Consider the following 22,193-nt stretch of genomic DNA (forward strand, 5'->3'; position numbering starts at 1 on the left):
TTCGTGAGTGCGAGCTGGGGGCCCCTGGGTTGTGAGCACTACTGCCTGAGGGCCCAGGGGGAATAGAAAAGGAAAGACAATCACTGTGGGAAAGCACTGAGGCAGCATGAAGGGAGGAGCTGATCCCTAGTGGGCAGGAAGGGGAGCCCAGGAGGAAGGCTCTGAGGAGGGACGGGCATTATGCTGGTGTGCTGGCAGTTTTGGCTGAGGTGATGGTGGGGCACGGAGCCTGCTGATGGCTCATGAGTGGGCCTTCTAGAAGCTTCTAGCCCTGGTTCTGGGTCTGGGCTTGGGATGTGAAAGGGCAATAAAAATGCTGTGGAGTGGACAGGCCGCAGAGATAGGCAGGTAGCAGCAGAGATGGGCCCCCAAAGCCCCCAGTATCTGCCTCCTATCTCTTCTGTCTGGAGCTCTAGGGCCCCACTGATGCTGGAGTTCAGTGCCTTGCAGTGACGTCTAATACCATCTCCATATTGCAAGGGTGGGTCATAGGCATAGGTTGCAGCCTCTCTCACAAGTGCAACCCACCTTCTTACATTAGTGAACAGGTCCGGGGGTGCTGGGGATGGGGTGTGAATCGCCTGAGTTCCTTCTCTTCCTGCAACTGGCTCTGCGTTGACCTTAGAGTGTTCCTCCACTGGGTCTGAGCCATCAGACCCATGCTCCCATGGGGAGCACGTGGTTGGTTGTGCATAAATCCCCAGGTCCCCTCTTCAGCGCCAGGTGAGGGGAGCTTATCAGATAATGCCTGAGCAGGGGTCCATGCTGCCCTCTGGGAATGGGACTAGGGAAGCTTTAGAGAAGCCAGAGTTATAGAATGAGGAAGAAGGGGCAATAGCGTTAGAGGTAACCAGAGAGCGCCCTTATTTCTCTGAGAATATATCTCTGAATGGATGTAGAAGAAGGTGCTGGGACCCTCATTGGTGGTGCTTTTCTGTTTCCTTTCTGCGTGAGCTGCTTCCTGTATAGCTGAGCAATGCTCTGTAACTCCATGGACACTCCAATGCCCCCAGCATTCCTTTTATCCTGCTTTATCTCAGTTTCTTTTTTCTTTATTACTTCTCTCATGAGGTAGCCTAAAAATAACTGGACCCAAAACTCCCTTTGCTTGGCCTTCCACCCTAGCCCAACTCCAAATCCCCAGCCTGTTGTTGGTGGTGGTGGTTGTTTTTTCCTGCATATGTGCTAACTTGTAGCCTGTCAGCCCTCTGAGAAACATCCCTTCCACTTTCTAGATGCTGTGTGAAATGAGATTAGATGAGATGAAGTCTCAGAGTGTTTATGTTTGCTGTGTGGCCTTGTGGTGTTTCTTGACCTCTCTGGTTTCCTGCAATGTTCTCCACTTCAGCTGGCTCTCTCTCCTGTGCTGTGTGCCCTGGTGCTGATGAAATAGTTTTGAATCTTCTCTAGAGTGTGGATGACTTGCTTTGTGTCCATGACTGCTTTCAGGCCAGGGCCCCTCCAGTGCAGCCCAGCCCAGCCCAAAATGTGAATGGACTTTTGTTGGAGGAGCATGGACACAGATGACTTGGGTCTCAACCTGCTTGAGAGAGCGTCCAGTGTGGGCCCCTCTGTCAGACAAGGAAGGCCACATTGTCCTGTGGCATGCTGTTCCTTCAGCCCCTATCTCTACTGCTTAGGTAGAGGGAAAGTGGGTCAGCTCTTTGCCCTGCTCTCTCAAGCAGACTGCCGGGAAGTCCCAAGGCAGATCAGGGGCAGAACAGCCCCTGGCATGAAGATCAGGCCCAGTGTCTGCATGCCCACTCCTAGGGTCCAGTTGCCATCTCGCTTCTCTGGGCACATCCAAGGCATTAAACCTCTCTTTCTTGGTTGTATTTCCCACCTTCTTTTGTTTGTTTGTTTCATTTTCTGCTTTTTATGTTCTACTCTGTTCTCTAATTATTCCAGAAGCCAGACAGATGGGCTGATTTCTTTAGCCAAAATGAAATTTAAAAATCATCCAAAGTAAATGGGAGCCTCAGATGTTTCAGCTAACTTGCACGCCTCTTCTCAATGGCTAGTTTGCCATCACAAGGACTTCTTGTTTTAATACGCCATCTGGGCCTGACCATACCTCCCTCCAGAAGGCGTCTAGCAGCTTTTCTGGCCTTGGCAAAGGACACTGTTGGCCAGAGATGACCAGCTAGAATGTGAGTTCCTCCAACTTGTGTAGAACCGGGGGTTATTCAGGCTGAGTAATATATGCCATTCTGTCCCATGTCACGTGTCCATTGTGTGACCTTCGGACCTGCAGCCTTAGAGGGCAACAGGCTACCCAGGATCCCACAGCTGGGAGGAAAAGCTAGGTCTCCTGGCTCTTGGTTTAGCTCCCTTTCATTGCCATCATTGAGGCTGTCACAGAGAAGGGGCTTAAAATAAGATCTCGTTGGAAGAACACATGATTCCAGAAACCAAAACTTATTTATTTATATATTTATTTAAAGATGTTATTTATTTGATAGAGCACAGATAGGAGGAGTGGCAGGCAGAGGGAGAGGGAGAAGCAGGCTCCCCATTGAGCAGGGAGCCCGATGTGGGACTAGATCCCAGGACCCTGGGATCACGACCTGAGCAGAAGGCAGATGCTTAATCGGCTGAACCACTCAGACACCACAGAAACGAAAATTTAAATTAAGAAAAAAAAAGAATGAATGATCTTCATCAAGAGGAATATTAGGAGTGTTGGTGATGAGAACATGGTTTAAGGACGTGGTCTCTTACGCTCTCTACTTTGGAACGCTCTAGCTACTGCCTTAGAAATAAGACATGGATAAAGGTGTATCTCCCCACACCACTTTAATAAATAGCTGTTCTTCAGTAGTATGCCCCAGGGCCTCCATTGATTCATATGAAGGGGAATCAAGTCCTAAAGGAGATTGCTTCATTCAAGCTAACCTCATGCAATCTTCCTCAGGTTTGTACTGTGAAAGTCAGTTTCCTAGTTCTACATGAACAAGGGGTCTACCAGATGGCCAGGTGGTCTGCTGCTCTGGTGGAGTGGTGGAGGCTCTTGAAGGCCATGGAACTATTCTCGTCATCAGAAGGTTGTTCAGCAAGCCCAGAATGAGTACCAGGAGTGTTGGGGGTTCTTGGAGATGTTACTACTGAGTTCATTCCCTCGCTCCTAAGATGCCTTCTAAGAACCAGGGCCAGGTCATATTGGAATCTGATGTCTGCCCTTTTGGACTGGGGAAAGGGGCAGTATAAAGAACAGAATTCTTTCTCTATCTGTCAATCATGTAATCTTGAAATGTTCTTTCTTTTTCTTCTTCCCTTCTCCCATGATGTAGTAAGGTATGTTTGTGGTGGGTATGTTGACTGATTAGTCAGTAGGCTGAGAATATTGAGGTGGGAGAAATGAATGTTGGATGCAGTAACCAGATTGACTCTGGGCTGTTTCCAGTTGAGGATGGGTGAGGTGGTAGGACCACATTAGATGGGGAGATTTTTTTGAGTGATGGGAGGAAACCTCTGCAGTGAACACTTACTGGTCATTCACTGGGTACCAGGCACTGTGTGAAAAGATCATGTGCATTACTTATTGAATCCTCCTCTTGAGCCTTAATGAGAATATTATCCCTGTTTTGTGAATGAGGAAGAAGTCATAGAAAGTTCAAATGTCTCTGCCAATGTCATGCATTGGTCAAGCCAGAATTCAAACTCTGACAGCCTGACTGTAGGGCCCAACAGTATATGGCTGTCTGGACAGGTGTGTGTGCATGTGTGCATGTGTGTGTGTACACATGTTCATGAATCTGCATATGCAGGTGTGCACAGGTGAGACAGACAAGAGGTTGTAGCAGTGGGCTTCTTTTATTTCAGCTGCTCTGATCTGTCCGCTCCTTTCCTTGTTCAGTAAGTACCCCTCTGGTCCTTGGCAGACCTTTCTCTACCTGATCTCAGGGCTTGCTGGTCATAGCCCTGGGCACAGCGAACACATGGCTGGATCAAGCCTCTCAGATGCTGTTCCCTGGACATAGAATCTGGAGTGGAGTTGTCTGTGCGCTGTGCCCTGAGGAGGTGGCATGGGAACTCCTGCCCCCATGGCACTTAGTCACCAATTGGATTCCTGTCCTTCCTAAGATCTTGGATTTTCTGAGCTTCCCTTTATCCATCTGATAAACTCCTCTTTTTTTTTTTTTATCATTTCTTTTTCCTTTCCTTTCCTTGTCTTTTCTCTTCTTCCTTCTCTTTCCTTCTCTCTTGCTCCTTTCCTTTCTTGCTTGCTCCCTTCTGATATACATTGCTTAGAGCTGAAGATACTTCAGCTGATACTTTCCCCACTTCTTTTGCTTCATCCTCTTACAGTAGTTCCGTCTGGCCACAGACCGTTCAGTCTCTTAGTCACTTTAAATCCTGTTGCATCTCCTAAGAGGGCAATTATGTCACTGAGGGCAGTTGTGTGTCTCGCCAACTGCTTCCAGTTCTCTTTCACAAAGTTTTCCTTCAGGGACAGTCTTCTGTTCCCTCTTTTCAATCCTACCCCTCGCTTTCTAGAGGTGTCTTGCTTCTGGGGGAGCATGATGTGCTGCTTCCAGTGATAAAGGTGGGGATGCCTTACCCCAGCACCAAATCATATGGTACCATGGGTCTCTTCTGGGAAGCTTTCCTGACAGAAGGTACCTCGATTCCCGGGCATGCTCATTGCACAGGCTCTGACTGGGACCCCTGCGGGGCTCTGCACCTGCATCTAGGAGAATTTTGCTTCCATGGGCTCTCATCCTGAGATCCTTGAGCAAAGAGAGCCATTTAGCTATGCCACGGTTGTTTGCTGAACACTTATGGTCTGCTAAGTGCTAGTGAGAACTCTCCTCCACTATTCTACCATGCAGGGCTGCTGCCCTGCAGGGACCAGTACCATTCTGTTGAGTGAATGGTGTAGCTCCCTTCACCAGGCCAGAAAGCCCTCTTCTCTGCAGGCCCTCTCCACACCCAGGCTCAGGCTATGGACAGAACGGCCTAGAGCTGTGGCACCTGCTACCCTCACCTTGGCCATCTTTACCTCCTTGCTCTTTCTTTATGTGCACAAAGGGCCAGCAACACCTGTCTGTGGGTTTCTGATGCTCCTCTTTTTCTCTGCTTTCCCTGCCAGACCCCCAGTTCTCGGTGGGGCTTCCATCAGTGGCCCTGTGCTCCCTCAGGCCAGTTCCTGTCCCATCCTCTTGGTTCTTCTAATGCTGTCCCAGAGCCTTCTGACCATGTCAGCCTCTGCCTGTTCTCAGCCTCTTACTGTCTAACGGTGCTGTGTTCCAAGGGTTTTGTTGTTTGTTTTTTGTTTTGTTTTGATTTTTGGTGGTAAGAAACAGGATAGCCTTGCTTTATACTGGAACTGCCCTTTTAAAACCAGTGTTGAATGGGGATTTAGGGAAGAAGTTTATGTCCTGCTTTGGAATTTTCTGGTCCTTGGGCTATTGAAGAGAGCATGATTTATCACACTGTTCCTCCACAGCTAGCCTTACCCCACAGCCAGCCTTACCCCACAGCCCTTGGTGACTGCTGCCCAGGTCTGTCTGGTCGGAGCCAGGTGCAATGTGAATGACTTTCTCATAAGGACCATGGGATGCATTTACCGCAAAGGTAGGGCCCTAGCAAGAGGGCCGCTTCAGCCATGGATGCGGAGGTCACCGTGGCTTTTGTTAAGTCAAGACTACTGTTCTACTGTTCTGATCTGTCCGCTACAATTCTCAACCCCCTGAGGGGTAGCCATCTCTCTTTCAGCTTCCGCTGGCCATTTAAATGCCTTTTGTTGTTGTCAAGTTTGCCGCCCATTGGAGCTCTTTGATTTCATTTTCTGTCCTTCTGAAAGTTGATGGCTCTCTTGGTCTCCATGTGTCCTCTTTGTCTGGGGCATAATTCATTCTGGATGTGGGATGTGGTTTGTACAATGTGAAACCATCACTGAGGAGAAAGTGAGGGTTGCCCACCAGCCGCCCGGCTTCGGAATGCATAGTTACCACAGCGATGTGCCACTGGTTCCCGTTTGCAGCTCGGTAATCATTCCAACATTAACATAGGAGGCTCCAGACTTTGGAAAAGAAAATGAAACCTATTTTATATGAAACAGTGCTTTATCTTGTATGTGAAGTGGTGATATGCCTTTCTTAATTTCATTCAGCAAGGGATGGGAGTAAGAGAAAGAATTGTTCAAACTGGCTTTATTTCTAATATTTGAAGTCTGATTGGTTTTACAAATTGAATCCCTTCAAACTTTTTTGAAGCCGAAAGTATATTATTCAGCTGGGATCCTCTTCCTGTACCAGGGGCTCCATTTGGAGCTGGCCGCCCTGCCTCTCTTGAGTCTATCCCTTCATTATACCCAGAGCACACAATGCTAAAATATGTTAAACCTTACAACTGAAAGAAATGCCCCTAGAATCACACACACAAAAAACCCTTTGCTTCTTCTTTTGCCTTATCTGTGGGAATAAGGGAAACGGGAATAATTTCCATAGCAGGAATATTTCCTGGGGGAGAGTGACGAGGACTGTGCCATGGGGAGGTGAAGCTCCCCGTGAAGGCCGTGGATGAGAGGCTGCCCTTCCCTGTGGATGGGAACCCACCAGCTTCAGGACCACCTTTGTAAAAAGATTGTGTTCAGGCAGTATCAGTTATGTTTTGCTCAAGGGTGGTCTACCAAGAATACCAGTATCCAGAAGGGCTGAGTACTGCAGGGGTTCTTGTGAGGTCTTGATGAGGGAGTGCTTGGCCCAGTTGGGTCATACAACTCCTTTTTAGCCTGGCTTTCCCCTTATATGTGTGGGTGAGGTGGACTCAGGCCCAGGGGTTGGGCATAGTGATACCAACTAGCGCATGTGGGTGTGAATTCCATAGGGGGAGATGACATTAGCCACGTCCTGATGTTTTCTCAGCTAAGAGTGAGTAGGCTCTCTCAGTCTTCCAGAGAAGGTTAAAAGCATAAGGATCAGCTGATGATAACATGTAATCTTGTGTTTGATCTGGGTTCTGGACTGGAGAAAATCTAAGGGAGGGAAGTGGTAGAGATGGGGGATAATTGTCTTTTAGAATTTTCTCTCAGTAATGATGCAGCTGCTGAAAGAATTCCTGCTCTAGACCTGCCCTCTTGTTTTTCTCCGAGTGGGTCTCCCCAGTGTCAACAAATGGAGACCTCTCTGATACCTGACCAAAGGTGAACTGCCCTTTATCCAGTTTTGGAGTCATGAAGATAGCTTCTGTCCTCCACACCTGGTCACCCTCTCTCGAATATCATGAAGGGTGCTATTAATAACAACTCCTTACAGGGGTGCACAGCATCAACCTTTTCCAAATTTCCACATACATCGGGGTGTTTTATTATGACTACTCACACTACTGTGAGGGCCAGTGTGTGGTCCGGCCAACTCACCCTGAGTTCAGAAGACGCCAGCTGGTAACCCCAAGCTGTTAGCTGGGATTTGGTAAAAGGTAGGAGGGAGCCTGAGGCAGGACTTTGAAGGTTGATCGTCTCCACGATTAACAATTTCAAAGCATGGCATGTGTGTCTAAAAGCTATTCCTCTCCTAAACAAAACAAATCACAGATCTGAGGAGTGGGTGGCTCCTGGAGAACACATCTCTGGGTAGAACAGTCATTTACTGACAGACTAATGCTGTGTCTCGGTAATAGGCCATTTTCCCCATCACTGCACAGAACTAACCAACCTCTGAGCTGCATCTCAGTTTTCATCTCTGGATCTAGTTTGAGCTTTTTTTTTTTTTTTTTCTGGGGAAGACAACGCTGTGAAACTTTACGTGGAAATACCCTCTAAAGGTGGTGTTTGAAATTTTCTGTGAACATGGAAATGACCTAGAAAGGCTACAATAAGTTAAAAGGAGAAGAACAATGGTGGAAGATGTACACCTGAGTGTAGTCTTACCATCAAGTTACAGTATTCAAGGTGGTGTGGTTGGTATTGGTGTGACCGTGTAGACACAGAGATCAAGGAATATAATAGAGGCTGGAAGTAGTCCCTCACATAGCTGGTGAACGTATTTGCAATGAAGATGCCAGGGCGAAGGGATGGAGGGATGGTCGTCTGTTCAACCCATGGAGCTGGAGCTCTTGGAGAGTCACATGGAAAACAAGATCCTCAACCTTGCTTTATGTACAGATTAACTCCAGTGGTGTCACAGACCTAAATACAAAATACCTAAATACAAATGCTCGAACTACAAAACCTGCAGGAAAAAAAAAATGAGAGAGATATCTTCATGAGCTCAGGATGGGCAAAGCTTGGTAGGTACACAAAGAGCACAAAGTTGAGAAGATAAAATTGGTAAGTGTAATTCCATCAAAAGGACAACATTCTGCTCCTTTGAAGACAGTGTTAACCAAATGAAGAGCCAAGCTCCAGACTGAGAGAAAATATTCTGATGTATGTTTCTGATGAAGTTAGAGTATCCAGAATGTATAAGTAACACCTGTAAGTCAGTAATACAAAGACAACCTAATTTTTTTTTTCAAAGATTTTATTTATTTATTTGACAGAGAGAGATCACAAGTAGGCAGAGAGGCAGGCAAAGAGAGAGAGAGGAGGAAGCAGGCTCCCCGCTGAGCAGAGAGCCCGATGCGGGACTCGATCCCAGGACTCTGAGATCATGACCCGCGCCGAAGGCAGCGGTCCAACCCACTGAGCCACCCAGGCACCCAAGACAACCTAATTTTTAAAAGGGCAAGAGGTTTGAATGGATATCACACACACAGCAATACCAGTGGCCAGTAAACACTTGAAACGATGTTTCATGCTATTTGTCTCTAGGTAAATGAGAATTAAAATGACAAGGAGCAAGATGCTACCATATAAAATTAGAATGGCTATAACAAACAGAAAACCTTAGGGGAGAGGATGAGGAGCAACTGGACCCTTACACCTCATCAAACATCCAATGGTACAACTATCTTATAAAATACTTGGCAAGTTTCTTATAAAGTCAGGGATACGCTGATAGTGAGACCTACCACTTCCATTCCTAAGTATTTACTGATGTGAATGAAAACATGTTCATCCTAAAACTTGTACATCCAAGTTCACAGCAGCTTCATTCATAACAGACGCTGGAAGCAATCCAAATGTCAAATAATGAACAGATAAACAAATTGTGGTATATCCACATATACTCAGCAATAAAAGGAATGAATTACTGATACATGTAACAACGTGGGTGGTGCTCAAAAAATGTTACCTTGAGTAAAAGGAGCCAAGATACAAAGAATACACTTGTATGATGTTATGTAATTAAAATTCTAGAAAAGAAAAATCTAATCTATGGTCACAGAAAGCATGTCAATGTTTGCCTAGGGTTGGTGTGATCGACTGGGATGGGGCACTAGGGAACTTTTCACTGTGATGGAAACTTTCCGTGTTTTTATTTCAGTTGGTGGTTACACAAGTATGCACATTTGTCAAAGTTCATCAAAGTTATGTTGAAAATGGGTGCATTTTATTTCTTGTAAGTTATACCTCAGTACAGGTGATTTAAAAAAAAAACAGTATAGTACAAACTACGTTTTTCAAAAGATTTCTTTATATGAGAGAAAAAGGGAGAGAATGAGAGAGAGTAAACATGTGAACAGAGGGAGGAGCAGAGGGAGAGGGACAAGCAGATTCTGTGCTGAGCATAGAGCCCCATGTGGGACTTGATTCCACAACCCTGAGATCATGACCCAAGCCAAAATCAAGTGTGAGACACTCAAGTGACTGAGCCACCCAGGTTATTTATTATTTATAATAAATAAATAAATAAATAAATCAGCATATATCTGTCATTCTATTGCAACAACAGTATTGTTCTGAAGGTGAGAAGGTATTCTCTTATAGACCTCTCTAGGACTTTTGAAGTCAGAGCCCTAGCAGGAATGTGGTCTATTATAATGAACCCCTAGGTCTTGCTCTCCGTATGGGAGTCAGAGAAAACCATTTTTAGACCAGAAGGCAGCTGCCAATGGGGTGAGTCTGGCTGAGGACAGACTCCGATTTTCAGGGATCGGTCAGGGATTTGCTAAAGAGCCAACTGGCCAAGTGATAGATGCTTAGACTGGATGAAATACTGGATTGGGGGATCTTATTTCAATTCAGTTATTTAAGAAAATGCTCTAAATTTCCCTTTTTAAAAGAACGAATTAGATTTTGTGATCCCCAGCAGTTAATATTTGGGATTGATTTATCTTTGTTTATAAGTCTCACGAGGGAAGAGACTCTCTTGTTCTCACTCACTGTGTTCCCCATGGTGAATGGACTGCCTAGCAAATCAGGGGTCCTTAATAAATATTCTGTAAATGGTTGCCTGAGTATGTGAAGTCAGGATTCAGTAATGAATCAATTTATCCAGTGCATTAGTCAAGATGAAGTAGTTTGTGCTACAGTAGCAAATACCCCCTAAAACTCAGTGTGGTTGAGACAGAAGTTCATCTTTTGCACTGAACTAGTTTTATAGTCCAGCCTGGCTTCAGGGGGCTGGGAAGCATAATTTTCCATGTTCCTGGAAAAGGAGGGGTAGGAAAGGAGGTTTGGGGAGCACAGAGCATTATTACTGCCCTGTTAAGTCCAGACTACGTTACATGTACCCCTTGAAGCCAGCCTTTGCTGATGGCCTGAGGCTTTTTTGGAAAAGTGAGCCTTGCATGAAAAGAAGATAAGTCTTTCTGATGGTCTTTATCAGATGCCAAGCTCACTAGTGCTTTTATATTTTAGCTGGGGCAGTTCCTTCCGTCTGGAATGCCATCCATTCTCTTGTTGGATGTGCTAAAATTCTGATCCGTACTTAGGCACTAACTTAAGAGTAACTCCTTCCAGAGATCCATTCGTGGTCTGTGGCCATGATTAACTATATGAAGTCCAGCACTTGGTTATAATTAACTAGACGGTATCTAAGGATTGTCTTCTCAGTTAGTCCATAAGCTGCTGGGGAGCTGGCATGATCCTTTCTTCAGCTCGTTCCCTTCTCCATCAGAGGACTCAGCTCAAGGTGGCTGCTGAGTAAATTCCCATTCTTGGCAGACATTGGTTGAATGAACCAATGGGAAGCATCCATTCTGAGTTGCCAAACCAGGGGAGCAGCCTGGGTTTAACTGGGGCAGGCTGTGCTTGGGGCTCCTTGCCATTCTTCCAAAACGCTTGGGGCAGATGTCTGTCACACACGGCCTTCCGTGATGCGACTTGGAATGGGTATTTATTTATCTGTCATACACCTCCCAGTTCTCACTGAACCAAAACAAACCAGGTGAAGTCTGAAGAATAAAGTGTCTCGTGGGTTGTGGCTGCTTGTCCTCTGAGATGTTTAAGAGCTCTGGCCTCCGGTCCCTTCATTACCATTCTAAGTGACATTCCTCTGCCCCCTGTCCCCTAAGCCTGGGCTGGAGCAGAATGAACAAAAAGGCTTAATCGCTCCGGTATCAAGATATTCCTTCCCGTCTGTGCAAATGTTCTTGGGTGTGTAATGTGAACATGCTGCACTCATTTGGAGCCATTGTTCTCTCTAAATGAGAAAATGCAAATGAGGCACTCAGGGTACTGCGCCATAACTGGCTGCGTGAAATTCTTGACATCAACATGAAGCTACTTAGCATAATTTTCCTGTTAATAAACTGCCAATTTAGTCGTTTAGGTTTCGGCTTCTAAAGAATGCAATAGCATCAGGCAGGACTTTTTTCTCCCCCTCATATATGCCTGAGTTTATTATTTTGATGTTTATGTTAAAACATAGGAAATTGGAGTTTATGCGATTATTGGGAGATCTTCTACTCTAATTTGTTTACTCCCCAAATTCAGGGAATCTTTGCTCATTTGAAAGGCAAAACATAATTTTTCAGAGCATTTTCTTCTATTCAGGACCAAATTTCCATATTTAAAATGCCTGAGAAATCTTTTGAGTCAGATGTGACTGAGTCAAGCCTCTGCTGAAGGCATTGAACCCGAGCTCCTGGCTGCCCCGGGCACCATGTGGAGGTCCTGAGGGGGACAGGAAGCTTCAGACCTAGAGGGAAGCTTGGACATGCCTGGGGTTCCCCATTACTGTGGGGATCTTGTTTTTGGAGTACCCATCCCACCCCACCCCAGGCTCTCTACCTTGCTGGCCATTCCAGCCATGCCCACCTCCTTGCTGGTCATCTGCCTCTTTCTTCCAAGAATATCCACTGTGTGCCTGCTGTGTGCCGGTCACAGAGATGATGATGGGGAACACACACCCTACTCAATGAGGCATAGGACCACAAATTAAAATGCAAAGCAGGAGAGCATTGGTGCTCTGGGAGCGTGGAGCAAGGATCTGACTACGTTCCTGCCTTCAGGAGCTCATAGTCAAGATTTACACACATCATCATGGCTTGACAGAAGTTTCACGAAGCTTAAATTATCTGCCAGGTTTTCCCAGTTCTCCAGATTATTGTGAATAACTCGCATAGAGTCACTTGCATCCCACAGAGCTGTTAGGTGTTTTTTGAGCACCAACCTGTGCTCCACACTGTTCCAGCCACCAGATATGCAGAGCTCTTTGCCTCCAGGGAGACGGCTGGAGAGTAGCCAGGGCGGCCACTCCAAGCATGGCCTTCCAGGTTAGGAGAGCGTGAATTAGAACTTGGTCTACACCACTTCCCCTCCTCTGTGGTTAATCCCCACTACCCTCGCGTACTGAGTGCATGCCTACTGTGGGGCACTGTGGCAGCTGTTCTGTTTGGGTCCCCAGGTTCTCGCCGGCATGGTGGCTCGGCAGCCAGGCCCCTATCTGTGGGCTGGCCTGAGCGGGTAGCCTGTTGTGGTCCTGCATGGTCCACTACAGTGGAGTAGGAAGGGCACAAATGGCTTCATCCTGCCCACTTCCCTGATGTCCGTGTTGGAAGAAAACAAGCACCCTATTGCTCTTTCTTAGGTCATTTCTCTTGCCTGCGGTCCTTGGATCTTCCTCAGGGAGGGAGAACAAGGCCTGGATTCCCCTCCTCCTCCTACCCCTCGCCCCTCAATCTAGGACCCTGACTGGCCCAAACAGGAGGCATCCTGGGAAGATGGATGGGTTCCCAGAAGCTGCCTGGTAGCTAGCTTGAGTGCATGGCTCCTTGATTCAGTGTGTCTGTCCTGCTTTCTAGAGAATTCCATGGGCTGTTCGTTGTTTGTTTATTTTTTTACTCCTTAATCCCAGGTTCCCTGGGTCAACATTTGTGTGTTTGCTTTTTATAGCACAGATATAGGATCTTTGGACCTGCCCGGAGGGATAGCCCAGCAGGCTTAGGATAGCCGAAGCCAGGTGAGGGAGGAAGGTTCTGAGCTGCTTCCTTCCCATCAGGTCATGCACTTGGCTTTGTTTTGCTTTTTACTGGGTTTGTCCAAAGCCAGTGTTGGAATGATTATGCAAACCCCAGTTTATTCTTTATTTGTTCTAATAATTAGCAGAGTTGGAATGATCACACATATTTACAAAGATAAGCTAAAAATCAATATATCTTTATAGTTTTTAGTTTTAATTTTCAAGATAAAGTCTCAATAAAAGCTTTCTTCACTCTTCACTCTATTTCGTCCCTGTTTTGAGTGGATTCAAAAAAGTCTTTGTCTCCAGTATCTGTTATCCTTGGAGAGCATGGAGCTCCTTGTGGACTGAAATATTGAAGCTCAGAGTAGCACCTAATTCCAGATCCCAGTGAGTCTCAGACCCCAGTGCTCACAGGGGCCAGGGAGGTGGAGAGAGTTGGGGCAGCTGTGAGAGGCAGGCATGACCTGTGGGGCCTCCCACAGACATGTGTCATGATTGCCCATGTAGTCTTCAGAGAAAACCATGGCATGTGGGGCTAGAAGCTTGGCTGTGCCCTTCTTGGCTGTGCCCTGGGGGACAGCCTTCCACCTAGCTCTCTGGGTACCTGCCCGGCCTCATGAGCATTGGCCTTCCATGTGGCCCTGTTGTAACTGTAGCCCTTGTGCTGGCTGGGCTTCCTGGTTGCAGTCTGCCTGGAAAGTCTCCAGGACAAATCCAAGATCAACCTGATGGCTTTTAGGCTCAGCTTATCTTTGTGTCAGAGGAAGTGGGTCCCTCCTAAGTGGTCTTCACAGGCCTTCTGTAGTTTCTGGGAGTGTAGTTTGACCTCACAGCGAAGCATTGTTCTCAGGGCTTTTGTCATGACAGCTCATTTGACCCCCATTTTGCAGACGTGGAGACTGAGCCTCAGGGCCCTTCTGAAGTGCCTACCAGGTCACACAGCTGGGGAGATGAGGGCCTGGTCTCTGGACCCAGTAGCTGGCTCCGGAATCTGTGCTTGCTCAGGGCATTGTTCCCACCTGCGGGAGCATCAGGGACAGGCTACACCATTCCGCCTCTGCTTCCCTTTCCAAACCCACCAGGCCTACATGATTGCCATATCGATGGTGGGACGACGTCATTGATTTTAGTGGTATTTAGATCACGAGAGCCTATTTGGAGCTGTGCCTCGAGATTTATGCTCCCCACATCCATTAGAGCTAATGGGGAGTGTCTGCATAAATCATGAGTGGCAATGGGGAGTTACAGCTCCGAGCTGCCCTCCATGCATTTTTAACTGCTGTCTCTGGATCTGCACATTCACTCTCTCTAGTTATTGTGTATCCCCTTGTATCTCAGTTGTTCGTTTTCTTGGAGAGGCCTCGGGTTTGGGGAGAAGAGTGTCCAGACACGGGGCTGGATATTTTGTAGCTGTGTGACCTTGGGTAAGTTCCAGTCATCTCTTTGGGCGTCCCGTTTCCCCACCCTAACATGAAGTGAAGGCTTTGGTGTACTGTTTATAGAAGAGTGGAAGCCCCGAGCCCAGCAAAATGAGCACTCCCTTTTCCTCCACTGATTTTCCTCTCAGTGAGGGGACCCAAGAGAGCTTCTGTGGTTTTTTGGTTCATAGTTTCTCCAACTGGGAAAAGTGCTGGGTGGACATGCTGACCCAGATCCAGAGAGGCCGTCCAGCTCAGAAGAGAGCCGGGCTCGGCATCCACACTGTGCAGTTAGAGGCAGGGATTTCTCTGTCCCCTTGCTCGTTTGTGTCTGTATGTATTCACTCACTCATTCGCAAGTTTTTTTGCAAGTTTTTCTTGTTCCTAACAGTATGTGTTTGAAGCTTGGGGACAAAAGTGAGGTAGTAGCATGCCAATGGTACAGAGACTTAGCGGTTACTCTGCTCTTACTGTCCTGGACAGTCCAGAGCCACTCAACTGTCTTGCAACTGGACCTTAAAGGTTGGTTCTTGGCCTGTTTCCTTGTACATTTTCCATTTTTTGTACAAGCCAGGTGCCCAGCTCCAAGTCTTGCTTTTCAGCCAGCTCTCTCAATGCCTCTGCTTGGTTGGTCTGGGGCAGAAGGCTGCGCTGCAGACAGCAGTTGAGAAAGAAGGGGTGTGGCCACCACCCCAGGAAGCTGGATCTGTGCCCCTTGAGCAGTGCACGACGAGGTCATGAGTCCCTGAAGGGGGCCTGTAAGGGTCCAGGGTGAGATGAATGAGAGAAGTGGGGCCCATATATCTTATTCAAATGGGGACACTTGAGTGACAGGGGCACTAGGAAGATGTGGTCCATATACACTATGGAGTATTATGCCTCCATCAGAAAGGATGAATACCCAACTTTTGTAGCAACATGGAAGGGACTGGAAGAGATTATGTTGAGTGAAATAAGCCAAGCAGAGAGAGTCAATTATCATATGGCTTCACTTATTTGTGGAGCATAACAAATAGCATGGAGGACAAGGGAAGTTAGAGAGGAGAAGGGAGTTGGGGGAAATTGGAAGGGGAGGTGAACCATGAGACACTATGGACTCTGAAAAACAATCTGAGGGGTTTGAAGTGGTGGGGGGGTGGGAGATTGGGGGAACCAGGTGGTGGGTATTAGAGAGGGCACGGATTGCATGGAGCACTGGGTGTGGTGCAAAAACAATGAATACTTCTTCAAAGAGCTGGAGCAAATAATCCTAAAATTTGTATGGGATCAGAAGAGACCCCGAATTGCTAAGGAAATGTTGAAAAACAAAAACAAAGCTGGGGGCATCACGTTACCTGATTTCAAGCTTTATTACAAAGCTGTGATCACCAAGACAGCATGGTACTGGCATAAAAACAGACACATAGACCAGTGGAACAGAGTAGAGAGCCCAGATATGGACCCTCAACTCTATGGTCAATTAATCTATGACAAAACAGGAAAAAATATACAGTGGAAAAAAGACAGTCTCTTCAATAAATGGTGCTGGGAAAACTGGACAGCTATATGTAGAAGAATGAAACTCGACCATTCTCTTACACCGTACACAAAGATCAACTCAAAATGGATAAAAGAGAAGAGGGTGGGATTATGGACATTGGGGAGGGTATGTGATTTGGTGTGTGCTGTGAAGTGTGTAAACCTGGTGATTCACAGACCTGTACCCCTGGGGATAAAAATATATGTTTATAAAAAATAAAAATTAAAAAAAAAAAACACAAAAAAACAAAATGGATAAAAGACCTCAACGTGAGACAGGAATCCATCAGACTCCTAGAGGAGAACATAGGCAGTAATCTGTTCGACATCAGCCACAGCAACTTCTTTCAAGATATGTCTCCAAAGGCAAAGGAAACAAAAGCAAAAATGAACTTTTGGGACTTCATCAAAATCAAAAGCTTCTGCACAGCAAAGGAAAGAGGCAACCCACGGAATGGGAGAAGATATTTGCAAATGACAGTACAGACAAAAGGTTGATATCCAGGATCTATAATGAACTCCTCAAACTCAACACACACGAAACAGGCAAATATATCAAAAAAGAGGACATGAACAAACATTTCTGCAAAGAAGACATCCAGATGGCCAACAGACACATGAAAAAGTGCTCCATATCACTCGGCATCAGGGAAATACAAATCAAAACCACAATGAGATATCACCTCACACCAGTCAGAATGGCTAAAATCAACAAGTCAGGAAATGACAGATGCTGGCGAGGATGTGGAGAAAGGGGAACCCTCCTACACTGTTGGTGGGAATGCAAGCTGGTGCAGCCACTCTGGAAAACAGCATGGAGGTTCCTCAAAATGTTGAAAATAGAACTGCCCTATGACCCAGCAATTGCACTATTGGGTATTTACCCTAAAGATACAAATGTAGTGATCCAAAGGGGCACGTGCACCCGAATGTTTATAGCAGCAATGTCCACGATAGCCAAACTGTGGAAAGAACCTAGATGTCCATCAACAGATGAATGGATCAAGAAGATGTGGTATATATACACAATGGAATACTATGCAGCCATCAAAAGAAATGAAATCTTGCCATTTGCGACAACATGGATGGAACTAGAGCGTATCATGCTTAGCGAAATAAGTCAAGCAGAGAAAGACAACTATCATATGATCTCCCTGATATGAGGAAGTGGTGATGCAACATGGGGGCTTAAGTGGGTAGGAGAAGAATCAATGAAACAAGATGGGATTGGGAGGGAGACAAACCATAAGTGACTCTTAATCTCACAAAACAAATTGAGGGTTGCTGGGGGGAAGGGGTTTGGGAGAAGGGGGTGGGATTATGGACATTGGGGAGGGTATGTGCTTTGGTGAGTGCTGTGAAGTGTGTAAACCTGGTGATTCACAGACCTGTACCCCTGGGGATAAAAATATATGTTTATAAAAAATAAAAAAAAATGGGCAGAAGATATGAACAGACACTTCTCCAATCAAGACATACAAATGGCTATCAGACACATGAAAAAATGTTCATCATCATTAGCCATCAGGGAGATTCAAATTAAAACCACATTGAGATATCACCTTATACCAGTTAGAATGGCCAAAATTAATGAAACAGGAAACAACATGTGTTGGAGAGGATGTGGAGAAAGGGGAACACTCTTACACTCTTGGTGGGAATGCAAGTTGGTGCAGTCTCTTTGGAGAACAGTGTGGAGATTCCTCAAGAAATTAAAAATAGAGCTTCCCTATGACCCTGCAATTGTACTCCTGGGTATTTACCCCAAGGACACAGATGTCGTGAAAAGAAGGGCCATCTGTACCCCAATGTTTATAGCAGCAATGGCCACGGTCGCCAAACTATGGAAAGAACCAAGATGCCCTTCAACGGACGAATGGATAAGGAAGATGTGGTCCATATACACTATGGAGTATTATACCTCCATTAGAAAGGATGAATACCCAACTTTTGTATCAACATGGACAGGACTGGAAGAGATTATGCTGAGTGAAATAAGTCAAGCAGAGACAGTCAATTATCATATGGTTTCACTTATTTGTGGAGCATAACAAATATCATGGAGGACAAGGGGTGTTAGAGAGGAGAAGGGAGTTGGGGTCAATTGGAAGGGGAAGTGAACCATGAGAGACTATGGACTCTGAAAAACAATCTGAGGGGTTTGAAGTGGCAGGGGGGTGGGAGGTCGGGGTACCAGGTGGTGGGTATTATAGAGGGCACAGATTGCATGGAGCACTGGGTATGGTGAAAAAATAATGAATACGGTTTTTCTGAAAATAAATAAATTGAAAAAAAGAAAAAAAGAAAAAAAATGAATACTGTTATGCTGAAAATAAAAATAAATACATACATACATACATACATACATACTGTGGACAGGAGGTGTAATCCAGAATGAGCTCCCACAAATGGGGACATCTGGTCTCGCCATCGTGTCAGGCTGAGGCATTGTGTCAGGGAAGGCTTTCTGAGGAGAGGAGGCCAGGTTGAGCCCGATGGAAGGCAGCATTTGGTGTTTAGATTGGAATTTCCCAGGGAGGCATGGTTTGGGCAGATGAGAACAACTGTCCTAAGGGCGAGCATTTGGAGGATCCGCTTTTCTGTTTTTCCAAGGAATAGACATCTGGGGAGGCTGCTGACTGATATCTGAGGGGGGCATAAGCACCACCTTGTTGAGCATTGGGTTGGAGCACTTATGAGCCCCTCTTCTGCATCCTCCTCTCGGGGCCCCTCCACATCCATCCCAGTTCTGACCCAAGGCCCCCGATGCAGGTCTTCCTGGGCTGCAAAGTGGGCTAGGACCAGTCCCCAGGCTCTGCAGGGTTGTCTCTTAAACTCAATGTCTTTCTGGTCCTCCTGCCAAGAGTGCCCTAGGGAGAGCGCCTCACAAATTTACTGAGATATGTCACAGCCCCTTCATCTCCAAGTCAATAAAAATAAAATTGATGGCTCACATAAAAGAGACTAGATAGCCATTCTCTCAGATGGGTCCTTCTGATCTGGCTGGGGGCATGAGCATTAAGGATAAGGCCGTTCCATCTGAACCTATTCACAGTGGGGTCTCTGGCCTTTTAGGTGGCTTGAGATGGGGCTTCTGGGCAGAGAGGACAGAGCAGAATGAAGGGACAGCATGATAAGGGCAAGTCACTGTCCCAAGAAGAGGGCCATGGGCCATGGTAGCTTCTGCCTGTTCCCAATGCTCCGGAGTGGCCGAAGCCGTCACTCAGTGATACCAACGGTGGCTGATGGCAGCATTGCTCTATTTCGCTAGGGAAAATAAATTCTCTGAAAGTTCCCTTCCTACTGCCGGCCAGGAAAAATGTACTGAGGAAAATACACTGAAGGAGCCAGTGTTTTTAGAATAAGCAAAGCCAGTCCTGTGGAGCTCATATCTCAAGCAGAAGTCAAATGTGAAGTTTGTACCCAAGGGAGAGACTGTGGTTTATCCTTATCGGGCAAAACTGCCAGCTGGTGTCTCAAGATCGGAGCCGATTCTAGTGAGTCAATGGGCTCTTATTTGGGGGAACATTTGGTTTGATCACTGTAAAAATGCTCAGTTCCTCCCCTGTTTCTTAGTTCCTTCTAATGTGATCAGAAGGAGGTTGACATGGGTGGTCTATAATCTGGAAAGATTTCCTTCCTCCTGCTTGTAATAACTATACTTCACTTTGATATTAGCCATGTGTCTAAAATTTTGTGTGTAGAATGATTGGTAGGCTGGATCCCTTTTTAATGCAGGGAAGTTTGTTATGGATTGATATTGTATTGCATTGATATTGATATTGTAATCAATAATGGTAGGACACATCATAATGATAGGACATATTTATTGAGTGCCAGGGACTGCTGGGGGTGAGTATAATGGTGGGTACCACCACCTAGGTCCTTGTTCTCATGGAATTGATTTTCCACCGAAGCAGAGAATCTTTGCCACCTTTCCTTCTTTGGGAAATTAAGCCTGACTCCAGTAGTTCCTGAATCCTATCTCCGGGAAACCCAAAGTAAGGTGAACCCTACCTCTGCTTCCTCACCCCCCAGTTTGGTGGACCAGATGGGTCAGTTCCCACATTTTTAGAGGTGAGGATAACCTGAGATGATGGTAATATCAGGACGCATTGCTGCAGCTCCTTGAGCTGTGTGTTCAGGGAGCCTGAGGCCAGGGTCATGACCAGTCCCTCTCCTGTGCTCCTGTGACCTCTCCCATGGGCTGTGTAAAGCAAGCAGCCTGAGGAGCAAGGTCCACTATGGCAGGGGAGCAGGGCAGTGCCTGGGCCTGGGAGGGGCAGTGGTCAGGTCTGGGGGTCTGGTTCCATGTCACAATCCAGCAAGGACTTGGCTTTTGAGTCATTGGGGAAAATAGTGAAGTACGGGCCACAGAGAATATGGTCCTCTTGTTGCCCCACACACTTAGAAACAGTGGAGAGCTACCTACAGGTGGAGGGGTGACAGAGTGGGGGCAGTGGGGAGGTAAAAGGCATTGCCGGGGACCTTTCTGGAAGGACCTGTGACCAGCCTGCAAATAAATGCAGACCACCGATTGTGGAGAGCAGGGAGGCCACCTGGACGTCGCCCTCACATTTTCAAGGAACTGCATTTCTTCCTTACCCCCTTCATTCCTTCTTTTCTTTCTACCCCACAGCATATCGTATATAGCAGGCTCTGTTCTGCGCATTGAGGATGCACATTTCCAGCTTTCAGGGAACCCACAGGCAGGTCTTTAACCCGACATGCAAACATGTCTTATGGGAGTGCAGACGGGGCAAACTGTGAACACAGTGCTCTAAGCAGAGATGCCTCCTCGGGGCCTGGACCTACGGGGGTGCCCGAAGGCTGGAATGAGGGGAGGGCCATGCAGGCAGGGCTTCCCAGGAGGATGCAGGTGGGGTCCGTTCTGTGACCTGACAGATGGCTGAACCTGCAGTTGGAGCTGTTGTGCAAAACCAGGACCAGTCCCACCAGGAGAGGCTCCTGCAATGGGTCTGGGACATGGCCTGCGTGCTGAGAGTTTTAAAAGCTCCTCAGGTGAGTCTCATGAGCTGAGGTGAGAGCCTCTGGTCTGAGAAGAGGGCAGCTATATGTGAGCCTTGGGGAGAGACCAGCATTCTGCGGGCAATCAGCACTCGGACCAGGAGGCCAGTGGGGACCGGCAGGTGAGGGCGCTGTGCAAGGAGGAGGGGGTTACCATGAGGAGAAGAGGGTTAGGAAGAAGGTGCTGGGGGAGGTTAGGAGGAGGAGGGGCATTCGTGGTGAGGATTAGAGGAAGACAGCCAAGGGCTCTGGTGAGCCACAGCCAGACCCTGCAGATCAGTCAGGAGCCCTCAGATTGTGGTCAGGCACAGGGGTGGGGCAGCCTGTAGGGGGAGGCCTGCCCACACCCTGTCTGTTACAGGTTCCCAAGAGGTAGGCCACTGTGTGAGCGGTAGGTGCCTAGGCCTTGTTCCTCTCTCAGTAAAAGCCCAGAAGAAAGGGTGGATTGGCAGGGCCTGTGGTGGTTGTATTTCTTTTTTTAATGGATTAATATCCTTTTTAAAATTAAAAATTTTTTCCCATTTATTTATTTATTTTTCAGTTTTCCAGAATTCATTGCTTATGCACCATACCCAGTGTTCCACGCAATACATGCCCTCCATAATACCCACTGCCAGGCTTACCCAACCCCCCATTCACCCTCTCCTCCAAAACCCTCAGTTTGTTTCTCAGAGTCCACAGTCTCTCATGGTTTATCTCCCCCTCTGATTTTCCCCATCTCACTTCTCCTCTCCATCTCCCCATGTCCTCCCTGTTATTCCTTATGCTCCACAAGCAAGTGAAACCATATGATAATTGACTGTCTCTGCTTGACTTATTTCACTCAGCATAATCTCTTCCAGTCCCGTCCATGTTGATACAAAAGTTGGGTATTCATCCTTTCTGTTGGAGATGTAATATTCCATTGTAGATATGGACCATATTTTTTTAATCCATTCGTCCGTTGAAGGGCATCTTGGTTTTTTCCACAGTTTGGCCACTGTGGCCATTGCTG

The sequence above is a fragment of the Mustela putorius genome, unplaced genomic scaffold (assembly GCF_011764305.1).
Source record: "Mustela putorius furo isolate JIRA1106 unplaced genomic scaffold, ASM1176430v1.1 tig00000145_pilon_pilon_pilon, whole genome shotgun sequence".
NCBI classification, from domain to species: domain Eukaryota; kingdom Metazoa; phylum Chordata; class Mammalia; order Carnivora; family Mustelidae; genus Mustela; species Mustela putorius.